The following is a 16,717-nucleotide window of genomic DNA, read 5'->3' on the forward strand; positions in this document are numbered from 1 at the left end:
TTCTCTTTATCTCAATCATTTGAAAGTTTCTTGTTTAATTATATATTGTAGATAGGCTATTAATAATTTGTTTTGGTGGATTTGGTTGGTTTGACTTTCTCCAAATGTCATATCTTTTTGCAGTATTGAGTTGTACATTTTGATTTCATATTTAATTACGAGGAATGTGTCAAGAGCATGATTTAACAAATCTCATTAACAATCGAATGAGCATACTCAAGATTTATTACTAAAAGGAAAAAGATACACATTCAGGCCCTGGACTGACAAGGGCGCAATATACACCCATCAATAGGGAGCGCCAAATGGCACTTTGGATGTCTAGGGCCCCCATGTGGCCCTGGACGTCAAGGACGGCTGTTACTAAAATTAACGGGGATTAAACATAATATTAGTTGAATTTTATTAAACGCTATGTTCGAAAGTTCGTACGAGTGAAACTTTATGCATGTTGATTTTCTTAATTAAGATCCCGTTTGGTACCCCTTTTTTTAAAATGCATTTTTCTGTCTCTTTTTTTCAACCACACATTTTTTGTTAAAATAATATTACACGTAAATCAAAAACTTTTCTTTATTTTTCAACCACACATTTCCTATCAATTTACTATTCAAAAATACAATTTTACGTAAAAATATCTTCCAAACACCTTCTAAATCACATTAATCCTTGAGGACGCACAAGTTATTAGTCATAAAACAATATTTCACGAGAAAGGTAAATTATTAGATAATTTCTGTGATAGACGAGAGGTTTCACCCTTGGGGATTGTTTGATGATGTTAAGTTTTAATAAATTTTGATAAAAATTAATTTATATATGGATTAAAAAGTTGACAAAAATTGTGAATTTTATAAAATATGCGTTAAAATTAAAATTTATCCAATTTAAAAATTGATAATTTTTTTTTACGAAAACAATCATTTATTTAAAATAACAGTCCAGCTGAATGACAATACATACTCCCTTCATAAACCTTTGATGGCGTTGGCGAAGATAGGTGAACGACAATTTTGACTTTATTCATGACCTCCCGTCAAAAGGACCTTACGTACCGAAACTTAATTTCATTTGATTGAAATAGAACTGTAACACAATTGTGTAGGATTGTACATAATTGTATAAGATCGCATGGGATATGATTAGGAGTGAACTACGGTTTGAAAAGTTCGCAATATTTTTTCAGATCAAACCACATAAAGCGGTTTTTTCTAAACATAACCAATTCAAAATTTTATTTATTTATTTATTTTTTGGTTTGGTTCGATTTAAAGCCATTGTTTAGCCCAAAAAAAAAAAAAAAAAAACATATATCGAACAATTTACATCATAAATATTAATTTAAAATCTCACATTTAAGCATAAATATTAGTATTATTACAAACATTACAAGCCAAGCTCGACACTTCCAATTTTTGCAGTACAACAACGTGATAGATATATTTTAGTTTTAATCTCTTAGTCATACTAATTGATTCAACATCTTCAATTGTAAATGATTTATCATAGCAAATGTATTCAAATACAATAATACTTTTTACAACTTTCTCAAAACCACCCAATATTTCTACCTCATTCAAATATCGGCGAATCATATAGGTTCCTTGTTACTGTACGACCAATTCCGAGTGCAATTCACTGCATCAGTCATCTTTATACTCAACAAACTTCTAAAGGAATAAAGAATTTAACCACTAGCACCTATGAATATTTGAATGGCTAGCACATCTTTGACAATTTGGAAGATAATCTTCTACTTATTTTGCATTCAATTCCCACCAAAGTAATGTATTGAAAGGTTGGGCGATCAAATCGTTAAAAAATAAATAAATAAAATCTAGCAACTAAGGCCCTATTTGATAGGACTTGAATTTCATGAAAAATGCAAAATGAATTCCAATTTCCAACTTTTCTAGTGTTTGATTAGATTTCTTCCTCATGGAATTAGTTTTCTTGGGAAGGGGAAGGAATTCATTTTCTAAGCTATTGTTCCCCTTTTTTTGGCAATGGAAATAAATTATATCCCTAATTGTAAAAAATATTTTCTTTTAGACAACTTCCATGTAAGACAAAGTCAAACGAAAATCAAAAGATAGATAATTTTTTTATTTTTATTTTTGCAATGAAAACAAATTTTATCCCCAATATCAGTAAATTCTATCCCTTTAATTGACAATTTTCAAGTAAAACAAAGCCAAAAACACTTTTATTTCAACATTTTTCATGTGGAAAATTATACTGATCAAAAACAATAATTGAAGATTCCCGGTCAAACAATTTCTAGGTAATTCAATTTCCTGGAATTCGTTTTTTTTTTCCACTAAAATTTTATCTTTGCAATCAAACGGACCCTAAATTTAAAAATAGTTAATAAAGTGAACAACTTGGCCAAGAAATTAAGATGCAAATCAACAAAGAAAAAATGTTGTTCAGCAAAAAATATAAGGAAGCTCAGCATAAGCCAGAACAAAATAACAGAATAACCAATAAATTATAGCAAACAATAAAAATAAAAATAAAACGATAAACTAACTAGGAAATTGAGTTCAAATTCAAGAAATTATTAGTAGAAGAAAAAGAAATGACGTGAACGTGAATTAAAATCTAAATTTAATTGTAACGAGCATCTAATAAATATGGTTCAGCAGCGTCATTCAACACTTCGGTCAATTTGAGGGTTTTGCACGACGGATAGATAATTGGGTACACATTTAATTAATTAATTGGTATAGATTATTGCCTAATTGTGCATTGAGCTTAACCGGGGATGAGCCTAATATGGATATGTCTTTTTAATGGGAAGGTGTTTAATTTTTATTAGGTTGAAATTTTTTTTTATTATAATTTAATTATTTTCGTATTCTTTTAGAAATGGTTTGATGATTTGAAAAAATAGAAACATAAATCAAACTTCTTCAAAATGATTTGGCTCTCACAATTAAAACATTGATGGACCCATGTGGACTCAATTCAATAGATTCAAAAAAACGATTTCGATTCGATTTTCTAATGTGATGATTACGATGTTCAGCCCTCCTATCAATTTAGTCTCTGTTTGGACCCCTTTCTCTTTCATTTTTTTCTCTATTTTATTTTCAATCACAAAATTTTTCATAAATAATATTACACGTAAATCGATTTTTTTTTTAACCACACATTCTCAAAAAAACACTATTCCAAACATTAAAATTTGAACAAAAAGGGGGCCAAATGGGGGCTCAATGTTTTGAATTGTTTTACCTAAAAAAATAAAGCAAAAATTATATTGGATGTGTGTATCCCGCGGGACACCTGCTTTTTCCCTCTAAATCGAACATCAAAGAAATTGATTTTCCTACTCCCTATTGCCTCTTGGTATTGACATTGATGGTGGTAAAAACATTTCTTCTGGGTTTTAAGTAATTTTTTCTTCATTTAAAAGCAGTGTCCACCATAGTTTTTCCTTTTTGATTCACATGTATAATTTCTCGTCTTCTTAGTGCTTATTGGCTGAACACATGCAAAACTCAATTTTTTTTTTTTTTTAAATCGTGAAATTGTTATAAAAAATTTTAATTGAGAAAGTGAGGGATGAAGTTAGTTACCTTATTTCAGATTTTCAAAAAGAAAATTTGTTTTTAGCTAGTTATTGACTTCCAGTAGTTAAGGGACTCTTCTCCTCGAGTTTCGATTTTGTATTTTTGAATTTTGAATTCATTTTGGATTTTGTGTTTTAAGTGCTTGTTTTGAAATTGTTGAAAATGCGTTCTTTTTGCCAATTTGGAAAACTTTTTTTCAAAACATAAAATAGGATCGTTTACTTTAAAATTTTGAGAATACTTTTTTATAATATTTTATAAACAGAAATCTAATTATTCAATAAATTTTAAATTTTAATGTTAATATAGTATCAAATGACATATAAATTTTGAAGTTCGTGAATTTTGAAAAAAAAAAATTCCAAATATAAAATAAACAACTAAATGAATATAGTGTTAGCAGTATGATTGAAGAGAAATTGAAATTAAATTGTATTGAATCTTTACTGCTATAAGCTGTACTGATGGCCTGTGTATATAGAGGCCAAAGATTATTCTAGAAGAATATTTACATGCAATGCACATTTACATAACCGAAAATACAACAAATTCTCTAACTAATACTGGCCACCGAGAAGTCCCTCCAAGCTAGCATCTACAATCACTCAAGAAAAGTCCCTCCAAGCTAAAACTATTTTACAAACTAGTCTACATCAAAAGAGAGCCTTCAGTTCGACTTCGTAGATAGCCACTATCCACTTGTAACAAAGATGTGGCCAATAGCTGTAAACTATTATCACATGGGACTAAAACAATTTGGAAACTCTACTTATGGCACTAAAATAATTTGAAGATATTGCTATAAACCTCATTTTCATCTCTAGAAAACTCTAGACCCTGTTCATCAGGCAGTAGTAATCAGAAGACATAATTCGGACTGGATCATCGGTACTTATATCTATCCCCTCTTTCATTCAACAGTAAAAAAATAAAACCAACATTCCCCCTTCTTTCGACGCCCTATTAAGCTAACAGAACTTGGTGTCAATTGAAATAACTTAGTAACAAGATAATGGAAAAACACTCCATGCGGCTAACCCAGGCAGGTTCTATAGATAACCAACAAGCAAAATGTGACAACGAGAGGTCAAATAGACAACTAAATAGGTTCTATAGATAACTGACAAGAAGAATGACAATGAGAGGTCAACGAAACACGGGTTATCAACCCTGTAACACATTCTCTGCCACGTGAAAACAAATTTGATCAAGCAATTGATCTATTATCTCAAAGGTAATTTATTGCACTTTAAATATCAACTCCAGATTACCCCAAATAAATCTTGATTTGTTAGATGCCCATTATTTCACTCTGTCATGTTCCAGCAGACAAACGAGATTGAATAGACTTAAACATGAATATACCCCATGATCACTCTATTACCATTAAAAAAATCAGCATAGCATAAAATTAGGGCATAACGAGAGCAGAGCTTCATGTTTGACAATCACCACCCCAGGCCAATCGTAAACAAAAGTCACTAGTTTGATATTAATTAAGCAAGATCACGCCTCAGAGACAAAACTTTCACAACAAAAGTAGACATTTGTTAAAAAGACCAAAATTCAACGTACTTCTAACCTATTTGCCATTAATCCGACAACCCAATCTAATCAAGCAAAAAATACACATCTTTATACGCGCGCAAACATATATATACATATACCAGAGAAATGGAGAGGGAGTCCTCGATAATACTAAAATTCATTAAAACCCACAAGAGTTGCCTCAAGAATACCATAATCGCTGTAATTCTACAAGAAACCCCAAAAAAGTCTGAATCTTTTATCACAAAAAATGATACAGAGAAAGCCCATAAGCAAAATGGAAAAAGCAACAGAAAGAACTATTTTTCCAACATGCTGAGCCGATTCTAGACGAAATTGAGGGTGATCCACGGTAGAACTAGATGCGCTTGGTTGAGAGGAATGTTTTGGTGGTGCTCCACGATCGAGAGGGTGACCGGATGTGGAAGTAACTGGGAAAAATCGTGATTGCGCTCGCGATTTTGGATGGGAATTGGTGCTGTTTCCGACGGTCTGGTGGGCAGGCAATGGTCGAAGGTTGTAGAGGGAGGTGAGAAGGTGCCGGTGGTGTATGGGTCCGGTGGATTAGGTGGCGGGTGGTGGTTTTTATCGATGGAAGGTGATGGAGGATTGGTAGCTCAAGAAAGATGAAGAATTTTGGGGAAATGGACCATTTCCCATGTTTTCATATTTTGGGCGTTTTGGCTTGAAAATGTTCAAAACGTCAATTTTGACGTTTTGTGTTTTCTGTACAAAACTCTTTTTTTTTTTTTTTTTTGTTTTAAAAAACCATTTTCAAAAAAAAAAAAAAATTTTTTTTTTTTTTTGAATTTTTAAAAAAAAAAAAACCCTTTTTTTTTTTTTGAATTTTTAAAAAAAAAAAAACCCTTTTTTTTTTTTTGAATTTTTAAAAAAAAAAAAACCCTTTTTTTTTTTTTGAATTTTTAAAAAAAAAAAAACCCTTTTTTTTTTTTTGAATTTTTAAAAAAAAAAAAACCCTTTTTTTTTTTTTTGGTTTCAAAAATCCATTTTCAAAAATAACAAAGAGAATGCGTTTTCATTATTTTGAAAATTCGAAAACAGAAAACGGATTGAAAACATCAAAGAGAACAGATTTTTCTTAAAACCTTGTTTTAAAATATATTTTTTGAATATTTTAAATTATTATTTATTGAGATCCTCAATTCAAAATTATGAATTTTATAACGTTTCCCACGAGTATTAACCACTTATTTACTATTCATGTGGATCTGCTCATAATTTAAACCAAATAAAAACTTTTCAAATATGGTGCAAGTTTTTGGAAAGGGAAACGACTTACAGCATGGTGAGTTTTAAACAACACACTAGCAAATATAGGCCGAGTAGGATCAAGTTTCCCATGACCATTGCACGACAAATCCAAACCACTCCACGGACAATTAATTTACTTGTACAAAGTAGGCAAACAAAGTTTATTGACAAAATTGGTATAGACAAGATCTAGGTTGTTGATTTATTTTGATTTTCAAAATCTGATTTTGAAATGAGTGATATAGATTTTGTCACCTCATGTTTTGTCAACTTTCTTTGTGCACATAGCATCACTTTATAATTTAAGTCAACGTTTATTACATATTTCATGAAATTTACAATTTTTCAATTATACATTTCATCAACTTTATTAAAATCTATTAAAATTTTGATTTTAATACCAGCAAACTTGAACTGAAAACTTTTGATGGTTGGTCAAGTACTGTGGACTGGACCTGTTTCAGAAAATACTTTTTAACTATACGTTTTTCAGAAAATTACTATTTCAAAATTTATTTTTCCCAGGAAAGGAATTTTATTAGATGTCAAACAAGGGCTAAAAAGTCATTTCTTTTAAGGAAACTAATAAACATGAGACATTCTATATTTTAAAGAGTAAATCTTTAAAATCATATTTCAATATACTCTTTAAATTAACATTTTAATTTACATAGTGGGTTTGCTCTCTATAATTAAATGTATTCAAAGTATTTCAATTTTTAGTATAGGAAATAATAAAATAATATAAAGAAAAGCTAGTTAAAATAAAAGATAAAATAATAATAAATATTTTTTGAGAATAAGAAAATTAAGTGTTGAGTATAAAGAGTTTGTTAGAGTACTTCAAAATTTTAACTCTTAAATTTATATATGTTCTACAAATAATAGAATATACCGTTTAAAAATAGAAAGTCTTTTGGAGATGCTCATAATCCAAACATTTATGATCATTGATTAATGGTGCCCTATTTTCTTTCAAGCCATTTTTTCGAAAAATTCTTCTCTTTCATAGTTTCATGCATTTATTTTTGTAAAAATTTCTAGCTCTCGATATATTTCTTGCTTCAGGATGCTCGATTATAAATCATAAGTTCTTTTCCACTGTTCTTTTGATGATAAATAAGTTATATGGTTAATTAAGATCGATATCCATTGGTTATTTTCATATTCACAAATATGAAAATATGAATTTGAATGTGTGGTAGATAAATTAATGTTATTTGTGAATTCCTTGAAATATATTATTGAAAATGAAAATTTCACTATTTATAAATAATTTATAAATTTTGCCAATTAGGGGCTTATTAACCATCAAGAATTTATTAATCAAAAAGTGTCAGCTATGATTCTAAGAAACTAAAATGAAAGTGCGATAACAAAAAATTAGCATTATTAAAGAAGCAGCTAAAAATTACTCGATCTTTTAGTATTTTATTTGGTTTACATTATAATTTAAAGGTCAAAGTTAAAATTTAATATTAATCATACATTTCTTATGATCAAAAACTACTATTTACTTATTCACCAAAATGATTAATTATAAATAACATTTATTTCATATCCTATAAAAACTATACAATTAAATTTTTAAATTAAATGTCATGGAGCATTTATTTTAATCGTAGTACTTAAAATATAGGGAAAATTGCTGCCGAGGTACCAAACATTTCGTTTATTAGCAGACTTTGCCCAAACCTTTCATTTGTGCCACCGTGAGTACCAAACCTTTAAAAAATGTGGAGCTCAAGTCGAAATTGACGGTTTCCGTCTGTTTGACCACAAATACCGTCAGTTGACCCCAGAAATTAAAAATTTAATTATTTCTCCAAAATAAGGTAAGGACATTCTGGACATTATATATTTTCCTTATTAAATTAAAAATTAGAAAAGCAAAACCACAACCACCCACCCCATCTCCTTCTTTCCCAAACCAAAACAACTCCACCCAACCATCACATTAATTTGTTTCAAGTGAAGAATTTGTATGTAGAGCTGGGTATCCAGATGGTGCAAGTGGAAGTAGTGTAGATGATATTGGAGAGGATGGCAAGCCAAGTAATCTCCAAGATGGTGAGTTAAGCCAATTTCTGACGGCAAGGGAGTTTGTGAATGCTTCTCAATCGTCTCCCTTTCTACAGCAAATTAATGAAAATACTTCGAGAATAATGAATCAAATGAAAGATAAATGGTTGAGTAGATTGCATTCCATGAGGCGCTTAATGAGTATGGGTCAGAAAGATAATATTCTTCCATCCAATAATTCCAGCCAATTTCAAAGCTCTAAAGTTCAAAGAGTCAGGGTTTACCATTGTCAGAAAAGGTTAAAGGAACTTTCAGCTCTTTTTATAGGACAAGATATTCAGGCCCATGAGGGGTCCATATTAACAATGAAATTCAGTCTTGATGGGCAATATCTAGCTAGTGCTGGTGAACAGATTGAATTTTGCGGTGTGAATGGCTGCTGGCGATGAGTGTAGTGGTTGAGTAGAGTGGTTTTGGTTTGGGGAAGAAGGAGATGGGGGTGGGTGGTTGTGGTTTTGCTTTTTGCTTTTCTAATTTTTAATTTAATAGGGAAAATGTATAATGTCCAGAATGCCCTTACATTATTTTGGGGAAATAATTAAATTTTTAATTTTTGGGGTCAACAGACGGTATTTGTGGTCAAACAGACGGAAACCGTCAATTTCGACTTGAGCTGCACATTTTTTAAAGGTTTGGTACTCACGGTGGCACAAACGAAAGGTTTGGGCAAAGTCTACTAATAAACGAAAGGTTTGGTACCTCGACTGCAATTTTCCCTAAAATATATTTATTTGAGATTCATTAAAATAGAACACAGTAACCTATGAAATATCATAAAAACAAATGAAATACCACAATTTCTTTAGCATCTAAGAATGCGCTTAATAGACTTTATTTTCTGTGAAAATGTCATTTTTCTATTTAAATTCTTACTTTTTGAATGTTTGATTTATAATTTTTTATAACTTTTGATCATGTAATCATGTTTTTCTCAAAAACAAGGAAAATATTTTTTAGGGGGATGATTTTTATTTTCCAAATAATTCACTGTTTTTTCTCTTTCACATCTATCAATTCTCTTTCATCAACCCACCAATTAAAAATGTACAAGTATAATATTTTTTAAGTTGAAAACTAAATAATCAAACACATTTAAATTTTCATAAAAATAATTTCTAGACAATTAAATTACTTTAAATTTATTTTCTTTTTATACAAATTCTATAATAACAATCAAACGCACCCTAATTTCATTTTAAAAACATGTTGTAGCATCAAAATAATAATAAGTAAAAAGTAAGATAAAACAAGTCATACTACTAGCCTTTCCAAATAATCTTTAAATTGTACAAATTAATTTGTATAAAAAATAGTTATATATTGTAAATGGAAAGTCCATTAAAGTTTATTGGTGAATGACATTTGTACCCTTGTAGTCCTAGAAATTATTACCATTGTATCCCTGATCCTTACCTATAAATATAGGGTTTTGATTTTCAATAATACACACAAAAAGTTTATTGAGTTTTCTCTATTCTCTTTTCCTCTCATTTTATAACATGTTATCAGCACGAAACTCTTAGAATGTAGTAATTTTTTTTCATAATCATCTATCACGTATATCAAAATTAATTTGATAACATGTGAATTTTACATATACATATGTTGAATTTGCAATACGTGATCTTATATTTCTCGATCATTATGTTTTCTTTGTACCTCTCTTTGAATTAATTAATTTTTTTTCCTTTATATCAATCCACGTGCATTTTTATGGAGACATATTTATGTTAAATCAATTGATATGTATTAATTCATGTTCCTATACCTTCCTTATATTTAGATTAGCCCTTTACATTCTACACATGCTTATAATTTTTTTTTTTGTTTAATTGGTCAATGTTCTTTGTAAGCAAGCTTCAATTTCATATCTCTATTTTGGCTGATTCCATATATATATATATGTAATATAATTAACAAATAACTGTACCCAACTAATCTTTTCTCTCAAATCCATTGGTTTCTGTAAATTTCATGCCTTAATTGGTTAATACTAATTCAATTCTTTTAATTGCACATAATTAGAATTTCGTGCCATAATATGAGAATAGGTTTCTACGTGTCACCAATTTTTTTTTTCACTCGACTCACGTTATTAATTCAAAATAATATTTTACACGTGTTTGTATATTAATTAATGGTGAGCAATTGGATGTATTACCATTTTTTTTATGTTTAGTTATCAAACATTACATTAAATTTATTTTTAATTGTTGTTGCTCTTGAAATAGCACAACATTATAATTAATATTCCAGAAAGAATATTAATCATAGATCTATTTGTTATTGCTCCAGAAGTAGCACAACATTATAAGAATATTATTTGCTCCTGAAGAGCATAAATTATAACTCTCAATATTCCAGAAGAATATTGACATGTTGTATTTGAAGAAATAATAGCAAAATATAATGTGTTCCAGAAGTAACATATGTTTCGAAGAACACATTATTTCAAATTAGTGTTTATCCCTAGAAGAAAATACGTAACTTAAAGTCATGTTGATATTGACTATTTGATTAACATGTGATGATTAATCATATTATTCGAAACTAATTGTATTTTTTATTGTGTAGTGAAACAAATGGCAAATATTACGAAACTTGAGTTTGCTGCACTTGACTTATCTGGTAAAAATTATCTGTTATGGATACTGGATGCTGATATCCATCTCGTCTCAAAGGGTCTGGGAGAGATAATAAAAGAAGGAAACAATGAATCCTGAAGGATCGTGCAAAAGCACTCATTTTTCTCCGTCACCATCTTCACGATGGATTAAAAATTGAATGTCTCACTGAGAAAGATCCACAAGTTCTTCGGAAAAAGTTAATTGAAATATTTGATCATCAGAGGACTATAGTCCCCCCCCCCAAAGCCCGTTATGAGTGGATGCACCTTCGCTTGCAAGATTTTAAAACGGTTAGTGAGTACAATTCTGAATTGTTCAGAATATGTTCAAAGTTGACTTTGTGTGGAGAAAAAATCACCAATGAAGATATGCTGGAAAAAACTTTCTTCACCTTTCATGCCTCGAATGTGCTCCTGCAGCAGTAATATCGTGAGCGTGGCTTCAAAAAGTACTCAAAACTTATATCTTGCCTACTAGTTGCTGAACAAAATAATGAATTGTTGATGAAAAATCATGGATTACGTCCAACTGGTTCTGTACCATTACCTGAAGCAAATAGTACTACATTGTCTGAAGCAAATACAATATCAAGACAAGAATGTGGACGTGGACACGGATACGGACGCGGACGTGTACGTGGAATAAATAATGGAAGAAATAATCAACAAAGTTATCAACAACAAGGCAATAAATTCAAAAAGTACAAAGCAAACGAGAGTGGCAAATCTAAAAAGGAGCATGAAGAAAGTTGCTCCAGATGTGGAATCAAAGGACACTGGGCACGTACGTGTCGTACCTCAAAACATCTTGTGGATTTCTACCAGAGATCAATCAAGGGAAAAGAAAAATTGGAGACTAATTTTGCTGATTATGATGGTCCAATTGATGTGACTCATTTGGATGTCTCCGATTTTTTTACTGATCCAAATGAAAATATTGACCATTTGGTTGGGGGTGGTGTGATAAAAGATATAGATTAATTTATTAGTATTTCTTTCATTTTAAAAATTCAGTCTGAAATATACTTTTACTTTTCCGCACAAAAATAAAAAATAAAAAAAACTCTATTATGCACCGTTTATTTCATTATATTAAATAATGTTTACTTCTTTAAATCTAAATTCAAGTTTTTTTTTTATATTTTGTTTATTTTGTTATATTTATAGATTCATGATGGGTAGTCAAGATAGCTGTTTAATTGATAGTGCAACTGCACATACTATTCTTCAAGATAAAAAATATTTTTTGGACTTAATATTAGCTGAAAATAATGTTAACACAATATCTGGTGCGTCGAATATCGTTGAAGGCTCCGGAAGAATTTGTATTATTTTACCAAATAATACAAAATTATATATTGACGATGCACTTTATTTTAGCAAATCTAGAAGAAATTTGCTTAGTTTTAAAGATATTCGCTGCAATGAATATCACATTGAGACGATGCAAGAAAATAATGTTGAATATTTTTGCATTACTTCTTTTGTATCTGGCAGAAACAGATAAAAGAAAATTTTTTTGCACTTCCGTCTGGCATGTATTTTACATTTATAAAAATGGTCGAATCAAATAATGTTACGAACCAGAAGTTCGTTGATTCAAAAAGTTTTAAATTTTGGCACGATCGACTTAAACATCCAGGAGCCGTAATGATGCGTCGAATAATAAACAACTCACATGGATATCCTTTAAAGAACCAGAAAATTCTTTTATCTAATGATTATCCATGTGTAGCTTGTTCGCAAGGCAAGTTAGTTGTTAGACTTTCAACTACAAAGGTCGATATTGAATCTCCAACTTTCTTGAAAAGAATACATGGAGATATATGTGGGCCAATACACCCACCATGTGGACCATTTCGTTACTTTATGGTATTAATTGATTATTCTACAAGATGGTCACATGTTTGCCTACTTTCAACTAGGAATGTAGCATTTGCTAGACTACTTGCTCAAATCATAAAATTGCGAGCAAAATTTCCCGATAACTCAATCAAGACTATTCGTCTTGACAATGCTGGTAAATTTAGATCACAAGTATTTGATGATTATTGTATGTCAATTGGGATTGAAATTGAACATTCAGTTGCACATGTTCATACACAAAATGGTTTAGCGGAATCGTTTATTAAACGTCTACAACTTATTGTTAGACCATTACTTATGAAAACAAAACTCTCAACTTCTGTTTGGGGTCATGCCATATTACATGCTGCATCATTGATTCGTATAAGACGAACTGCTTATTATCAATATTCACCTTTGCAACTTGCATTTGGTCATGAACCTGATATTTCTTACCTACGGGTTTTTGGTCGTGCCGTCCAAGTTCCTATTTCACCCCCACAACGTACTAAAATGGGTCCCCAACGAAAACTTGGGATTTATGTGAGTTTTGATTCACCATCTATTATTATATATCTCGAACCTTTAACGGGTGACTTATTTATTGCACGTTTTGAAGATTGTCATTTTGATGAAATGACTTTCCCAACTTTGGGAGGAGAAAAACTACATCCTGAAAAACAAGATAGAATTTCTTGGAATGAGACAACTCTATCTCACTTTGATCCCCGCAGCAATCAATGTGAACAAGAGGTTGAAAAAATCATTCATTTGCAAAGAATTGCAATTCAACTACTTGATGTATTTGTTGACACGAGAAAAGTGAAAATTAATATCCCTGTAGGACAATCTACTGTGGCAAATGAATCTCAAATATGCTAGAAGCGTAGTCGACCAGTTGGTTCAAAAGACTTTGTACCTTGAAAAAGAAGAGTACGGGAGAAAAATAGCCAAAAACTTCAGAAGAAATCAGATTAGAAAAGATTGATCAATCAAATATTGAATGTATGGTTCCTGAAGAACCAGAGGTGTCCGAAAATAATGAGATCTCAATAAATTATATGATAGTTCATAAATTATGGGAACGGAATAATATTGTTATAGACAATATTTTCGCCTTTAACATGGCTCTTGATATTATGCAAAATGAGGATTTTGAACCACAGTCCGTTAATGACTGTCGAAATAGAAATGATTGGCCAAAATGGAAAGAAGCCATACAGGCAGAATTGAATTCTTTGGAGAAACGAAAAGTGTTTGGACTAGTAGTTCAAACACCTGAAAATGTAATCCCTATTGGATACAAATGGGTTTTTGTACGAAGGAGAAATGAGAATAATGAAATTACAAAATACAAAACCCGACTAGTGGCTCAAGGTTTCTCCCAAAGACCGAGAATTGGTTATGAGGAAACATATTATCTCGTAATGGATACCATCACTTTTAGGTTCTTAATTAGTTTGACCGTGTCACAAGGGCTCGATATGCGCTTTATGGATGTAGTAACTGCCTACCTATATAGTTCACTTGACAGTGACATATATATAAAAGTCCCTGAAGGATTTAAGGTGCCAGGAATAAATGATACATGTCTGAGAACTATGTTCTCAATTAAATTACAAAAATCATTATATGGATTGAAACAATCCAGACACATGTGGTATAATCGCCTTAGCGAATATTTGTTGAAAAAGGGTTATAAAAATCACAATATCTGCCCATGAGTTTTCATAAAGAAAATAAATATTGGATTTGCAATTGTGGTATTTTATGTTGATGATCTAAATTTAATTGGAACTCCTGAAGAGCTCAACAAAACTGCAGATTATTTGAAAAATGAATTTGAGATGAAAGATTTGGGGAAAACCAAATTTTGTCTTGGATTACAAATTGAACATTTTCCAGAGGGATTATTTGTTCATCAATCTACTTATATAGAAAAAGTCTTGAAACCCTTTTATATGGATAATGCACATCCATTGCCATCACCTATGGTTGTTCGATCACTTGATGTGAAAAAAGATCCATTTCGTCCACTTGAAGATGGAGAAAAGATTCTTGGTCCTGAAGTACCATACCTTAGTGCAATTGGAGCATTAACTTATCTTGCAAATTGCACTCGACCTGACATAGCTTTTTCTGTAAATCTCCTTGCAAGATATAACTCTGCACCAACTCAAAGGCATTGGAATGGTGTTAAACATATTTTTCGTTACCTAAAAGATACTATTGATATGAGACTATTTTATTCTCAAAAGTCAGGATCTGCTTTAGTGGGATATGCAGATGCAGATTATCTCTCTGATCCACATAACGTTAAATCACAAACAGGATATGTATTTACACGTGGAGGAACAGTTATATCATGAAAATCTGTGAAGCAATCCTTGACAGCAACATCCTCAAATCATTCTGAGATTATTGCAATCCATGAAGCAGGGCAGAATGTGTATGGTTGATAAATATGACCCATCATATCCAATCATCATGTGGATTGACTTCAACAAAAGATAATCCAACAATTTTGTCTGAAGATAATGCAGCTTGTATCGCACAACTCAAGGGAGGCTATATCAAAGGCGACAGGACGAAGCATATTTCTCCAAAATTCTTTCATACACATGAATTTCAGAGGAATGGTGACATCGATATTCAACAAATTCGCTCAAGTGATAATGTGGTTGATCTATTTACAAAAGCGCTGCCAACATCTACATTCAAGAAATTAGTTAATGAGATTGGAATGCGTCGACTCAAAGATTTTCAGTGATCAACATCAGGGGGAGTAGCTGTACTCTTTTTCCTTCGCTTATGTTTTGTCCCATTGGGTTTTCCTAGTAAGGTTTTAATGAGGCAACATTTAATTTTAATACTCCAAAATAATTGTACTCTTTTTCCTTCGTTTGATTTTTTTTCACATTTGGTTTTTATCAAACAAAATTTCAACGAGGCATATATTTTGTAAGATGTCATTCAAGGGGGAGTGTTGTAAATGAAAAGTCCATTAAAGTTTATTGGTGAATGACATTTGTACCCCTGTATCCCTAGAAATTATTACCATTATATCCCTGATTCTTACATATAAATATTGGGCTTTAGTTTTCAATAATACACACAAAAAGTTTATTGAGTTTTCTCTATTCTCTTTGAATTTTCTCTACTCTCTTTTCCTCTCATTTTATAACATTATATTTAATTTACCAACATAATTAATGTAGATAACATCTCATAAAAGCAAAGTAGTGTTTTTCAAAAACAACTTGGTCTATACTTTAACCAAAAAAAAAAAAATGCATAAAACTAAGCCCCTTGTTCGACAACAATTAGCCCTATTTAATTCCTATTCTTTGGCCATGAAAATGAAAAATATGACCGTTATCCATCACATCAAACCACTATATTTGACTTTCTATCTTTTGTGTGGATCATAACGGCTATATTTTTCATTCTCATTTTGAATAGTATTTTTAGGAGAATATATTGTTAAAAGCAAGGGAAAATTTTAATTTTACGTGTATAATATATTTATTTGTGAATATTTGATTGAAAATGAGTATGTAAAAAAAATTGTAAACAATGGTTATCAAACATGGGCGAAGTGTTTTTGACCTACAAGAAGTGCTTATTGGACTTAAAAAAAGGATTATCTCAAACACACGCCTAGCTTATGTTTGTACAATCACGTTGCTCAAACAGTAATCTAACATGACAGGAAATGTTGATATACAATACTTGGTGTGCATTCACTTGAAGATGGAAAGAAAAA

This window comes from Olea europaea, chromosome 1 (genome assembly GCF_002742605.1).
Source record: "Olea europaea var. sylvestris chromosome 1, O_europaea_v1, whole genome shotgun sequence".
NCBI classification, from domain to species: Eukaryota; Viridiplantae; Streptophyta; class Magnoliopsida; order Lamiales; family Oleaceae; genus Olea; species Olea europaea.